General features: G+C 36.4%; 1 protein-coding gene and 1 long non-coding RNA gene across 4 annotated transcripts in view; one reads left to right on the plus strand and one right to left on the minus strand.

Annotated features, from left to right (window-relative positions):
- The window catches only part of plagl2 (pleiomorphic adenoma gene-like 2), a 57,988-nt gene extending 56,615 nt beyond the window's left edge, over nucleotides 1-1,373 (minus strand). For all 3 annotated transcript variants that reach the window (XM_007569740.2, XM_007569739.2, XM_016680545.1), the window contains exon 1: nucleotides 1,095-1,373. The gene's annotated coding sequence lies outside the window, so the exon portion shown is untranslated. The remainder of the gene's footprint in view (nucleotides 1-1,094) is intronic.
- LOC107838378 (uncharacterized) overlaps nucleotides 1-5,335 on the plus strand; it is a 16,734-nt gene that overhangs the window by 6,073 nt on the left and 5,326 nt on the right. The window lies entirely within an intron of this gene.

Here is a 5,335-nt window from a genome sequence, read left to right on the forward strand (position 1 = left end):
TACCTAATCAAATGAGAAATTAAAAAAGCAACAGAGTGTTAAAACAATCCACGTTTGGGTGTGTGAGGGGCAGGTCTCTGTTTTCCTGTACAATCCCAGGATGTGTGAATGCAGCTGATGTCATGAAAACACCTTAAATAACCCAAAGTTCAGAGCGAGTTCATGCTGTTTGGCTCGATGAGGAAAACGAACAACAGCAATCTTCTAATGAACTACAGAAAACATCCTAGCAGCAAAACTGGGGAGAGGGGAAAACACGCAGAGAGGAACAGCGCAGCGCAGAACAGCAGCTTCTTTAAACTTCAACTCTTTCTGCTCGTTTTCACACTTAAGTGGCAACAAACCCTGCGGCAAAAGCAGCTATCAGTAACAAGTGCACAAGCTGGGTCCACACATTATGAACCCAACAACCCCTTCCTCCCCCCACCCCCATCTTTTTTTTTTTTTTAAGAAGGCTCCTGCTTGTTGTTTACTCTCTTGCAAGGCGAAAAATTCTCTTCGAAAAATCCGATCAGGAGGCACAAACCACCGCGAACGGTTCGTTTTGGAGACAATAGCATTAATATTAAATGTGAATATAACAAAGAATGCATGTTGCGGGCCGCTTCAGTCAGAGTGCAACTTTCAGCCAAGTTTTCTCCTCTGGACTAAAGCAACACAAACAACAGGACGTTCAGTCCGCCCCCCTCCTCCTGTCCTCTGCAGCGCCAGGCATGCCACACTTCAGAATTATTCCCAAACTGGTTCCGACTCACCGAAATCAACCCCAAAAAATAAAAAATAAAAAAAAAACTCTCAACAAAACGTGCAACTGCACCGTAGTTTCGTGGAACACAATCAGCGTCAGAGTTGATCAAACTCAGCAGACTGATTTTAAGCTGCCAAAAAAAGAAAGAAAAAAAAAACTGCGAAACGAGTGTTTAGGGAATCGGATCATGCGGGCCGTCCGCAAGGGTCCTCCTGCACGTCAGTCAGCACAAGTTCACCTCCAGCCCGGAAAGTTGCCTCAAAGCCTGCACGTGCACGCGTGAAGACGGTCATATACGTTACAGAAGAAGGAGAAAAAGGGGGGAGAAAGAAGCAAGTTTACTCACCGAAAACTTTCCAGCACCGCATTAGTCAAATTCACATGGAGCCCCGGCGAGCTTCAGCTTCCATTTCTGCCCCCCTCCCACCCACGCTCCACCTCCGGTCCGGAGTACAGTCCAGCCGCAGCGGTTCCTACGTCTCACCGCTCCCACGCTTCCCGTTTTGTCCCGTTTGATCCGCGCGTCGGAGACTTTTATTATCCGCTACTGGGTCTGCTCTGTATCCGAGGCCCGAGAGTATGCCTGGCTCTGCCTCTCAGGCTGCTGCGGAGTTATGGGGCGGCATTGTGAGAGTGTGACGTCAGGCCACTTTCACAAACTTTTTTTTTTTTTTTTTTTTTGAACCAGGTGAAATGGCATGTATTTACTGGTGTTTTCAGCTGCCAGTCCNTTTTTTTGGAACCAGTCACAGCAGCATGTATTTACTGGTGTTTTCAGCTGCCAGTCCTCCCCGCTGCAATTTGTGACCCAGTTTAAACACCTGCAGCTGAGCTTCTTCCACAAGCCTGCACCTTCTCTTCTGCTCAACAACAATACTTTTGTTTCTTTATTTTTTTTTTCTAATATTTTTCTAATATTGAAAGTTATTGATATTTTTTTAATAATTGATTGGTCTCAATTGCTTTCAGGAGAAGATATTTCAAATTCTAAGTTGGAAAAAAACGACTATAACACCCTAATGTTGAAACATAGAAACCGTAAAGTCACCAATCCCAACGCGAAAAATTCAAAATGGCTCCCGCTCATTTAACACATAGTTATTGCTGCAGTGATAAACAGGCTTCTTTGCAATGATTTTCGGAGAAAGAATCATTTCATTAGTCGCAAACTTAGTAATACACAACATATGTCAATGAGCACATTCCTGTAGAGCCTGAACATGTAAAATATAGAGAAATGTGTGCTTATTAGATCGTTTTGCTAATAGCAATTAGCCTGGTCGCTTAGCCAATCTCTGGTTTACAGATTTACGATTTTCTATCCACAGAATAATAAATTAAAATTCGTGTATTTTAAAAAGTTTGATTTGCTTTTTAGATAAAAAAAAAATAAAGTAAAACTAGTGAAAAACACAAACAAAAAACTGGCCCATATTTTTGACACCTTCTATAATTTAACTTGCATTAACAAAGGTTCACCCTGTGACTTCACTGCTCATGTATGGTAGGGATGAACATTTCACATTTTCAAAACCTGTTTGTTTTGTAAATCTTTGTTCAATAAAGAATGACTTAAAAAAAAACATTTGAAAATGAAAATAAATATAACACTTTTCCATGTCCAAACCGATTCGTCTTTAGTTTACATTTGCTTTGACCTGAAAACAAATTTGGGATGTTACAGAAGGTCACTAAAGAGAGAGAAAACAGCCTATGTTTTCAATAAGAATTTTATGTTTCAAAATATTTTTATTTTTATTATTATTGTTACTCGTTTCTTATGAGAAAATTAATACAAAAAAAGTACACAAACCCAAAAGCAAGCAACTTCCAAAATATTTAAACAGACATTTAGATTTTTGGGGCCTTAAGATGATTGTGTGTGTTTTTTTGTTTTGTTTTTGTTTTTGTTTGTTTGTTTTTTGGAGGGGATTCTAATAATTTATTATTCTCAGATATATTACCTAATTAATGTCTTCTTAAAGGCTTTTCTAACAAAACTGTTAAAACGTGACTGCTAAAACATGTTAAAACAAAACTAGTTAGTTAGGGTTTTTTTTATCCATCATATTTGTTATAACGTTTCCCCCCAACCACACACAGGCCTCGGTTAAATTTAAGTAAATACAACTGAAAGTTTTAGTTTTCTTTATTATTTTCTGGCACTCTGCAACTAAATTATAAATTATACGAAATCATGTAAGCTGTATAGTTTACAAGAAGATACGTTTGTAGTAGTTAATTTTGTAATTTAATTCTTTTATTCAAGCAATTTTACTTTATAATTTTATTACTTTTAAAAATTAGCTTAAAGGCGTTGTATGATGTTTTAAGGTACTTTTACATCATTTATGACTTCATAGTTATTTTTTTATTGTATTTTATTATAATATCAACAATGTATTATTCTTATTATTCTTATTCTTCTTATTATTATTATTAACTAAAAACAACATGGTGTTTCCGTCCCCTGTGTTCTAGCAGAGGTGGTCTCTCCCGCCTCATATATGGGCCATATGATTTTCGGGTTTGGGGGTAGGTAGGGGGGTCAACGGAGGGAAGGTGAGGGAGGGGAGGAGAGGGGTGAAAGGATTACTTCCAGGGCACATCAGCTCGTTTCCTCACCGACAGCGACCCCCACACCTCCTCTCAGCCATGCACCCCTCTGCCCCCCGCACCCCGAGCCCGTAGGGCGAATATGTTTATGCGGAGACAGAACAGGAAGGTGGGAACAGCGGGAAGCTTCAGTCAGGCTGCATTCAAGTTCTGCTCAAATTTAAAAATAATAATTTTTAAAAATCCCGAGTTATTTTATTTTTATCATTGTATATCGTCTTTGTAAATAAATGTATTGTTTAGAATTAAAAATGTTTTATCTCAGGTTTTAATTTATTTGCATTCTTAAGTAAAAATGGTTTGAGTCTTCATGGATCCTGGTTTTATGCTGCTTTGGTCCTTAAATAAACTTGACTTTAAACATTCAATTTCTCAGGTGGTTCACCTTAAAATATAAAACGCCTACAATTGACGCAAACATTCACTCATAGCCTTGCATCACACACGTTTCCCGAAAGTCGCTCAAGCTTAAAATGCAGATTTCCGACCGCACACGAACGCAACAGAGCGGGGTTGTATGGCTGTTGTTCCGTGTAGAGACCAGCGGTTTACCTGGGACAACATAGACAGAGCTCGGGTTCTACCTTTTGTTTGTAACTCCCAAACCGGAACGAAAATGGAAGGAAAACATGAAACATTTTTTAAATGTTTTTTTGTCAGTCTTGAGGTCGTCGGGCTTCTGTTTTGGAGCCACCTGAAGCGGCTGTCCTATCTGTGGACATAGGTATGCAGAAAACCCGCAATTTGTTTTGACTTTTTAATGGTCACGTGTCAGGTACGTTTTTGTTTCACGGTTTCACGGCAGGCCAAGAAATAAAAACTAATAGTTAAAAGTAAGTGGGAAAAGTTTGGTTTTAAGATGTTTTCCTCCGGAAAAAAATATGTCATTAAAATGATGAAAAATACATACAAATAAGACAGAGAGGTTCTAGATTTATTGAATTGTATTTTATTTTAATTTCAGAATTCATACACATTTCAGCATTATTTGTTTGTCTTTAGAAAACTGTCCATTTAAAATCTGCCCTATAGAAAAGAAATAAAGGAAGTAAGAGAGAAAGAAACAATAAAGAAAGCAACAAAGGGAGATAGAAATCTTTCCTTGATTGCAATAGTTTTTAAAATTTGAAAATAAATTTACTTGACACCTAGTTTATTTTCATTTGTTAATTTTCTTTTTCTTTCAGTTATTTGGACAAAAAGAAAATAGGAAAATGATCAACCACTCATCAAGCATAAACAAAATGTGATAAAATGCTTGAAGCTGATTTTACTCACCTTTTGTTCTGTTTGTTCCACATCACTACATGTACAGTATAGGCTGCAGGTCTATTTCATATAGTACCTCAGATAATCACATAAACAAATGAAGATCAAAACAGTTAAAATTTAGATCTTGGTTTAGTGTGAATAAACCTTTGTTCAATAGCATTTTAAAGATAAATTATCCTCAAGATAAACAATCTATTGATAAGATGACATCAAATGTTTGAAGACATCTAACTTGAGGCCTACTCAATAATTTAGATATTAATAAATGAAGTTAGTTTTTCTTCAATTTGATCAGTCCTCCTAATAAGTTATTATCTCATTAATATGTCTTCATGTATCCTGAAGATATTCTGGGTTTTTTTTTTATGTTCAGCCAAATAACCATCTTATGAAGAGATATTTTCCGCATCACAGTAACAGTTCTCTTCTAGTCTAGACAGAATTATTTAATTTAAAAAAGAAAAAGTTGAGAGACGTACTAGAAAACAGACAGAAGGATTCTGATGTTTTATGTCTTTAAAAAAAAAAAAAAACCTTTATTATTATAACCTGAACAACTTAAAGCAATTTGACACACTGAAAACTGAGGTTCCATTTTTCATTTTTGTCTCGAAAGAAACTCTCAAGTTGATTAGGTTGATCATTATTATTATTATTATTATTATTATTATTATTATTATTATTATTATTATTATTATT

The sequence above is a fragment of the Poecilia formosa genome, unplaced genomic scaffold (genome assembly GCF_000485575.1).
Source record: "Poecilia formosa unplaced genomic scaffold, Poecilia_formosa-5.1.2 Scaffold245, whole genome shotgun sequence".
In the NCBI taxonomy this organism is placed as follows: domain Eukaryota; kingdom Metazoa; phylum Chordata; class Actinopteri; order Cyprinodontiformes; family Poeciliidae; genus Poecilia; species Poecilia formosa.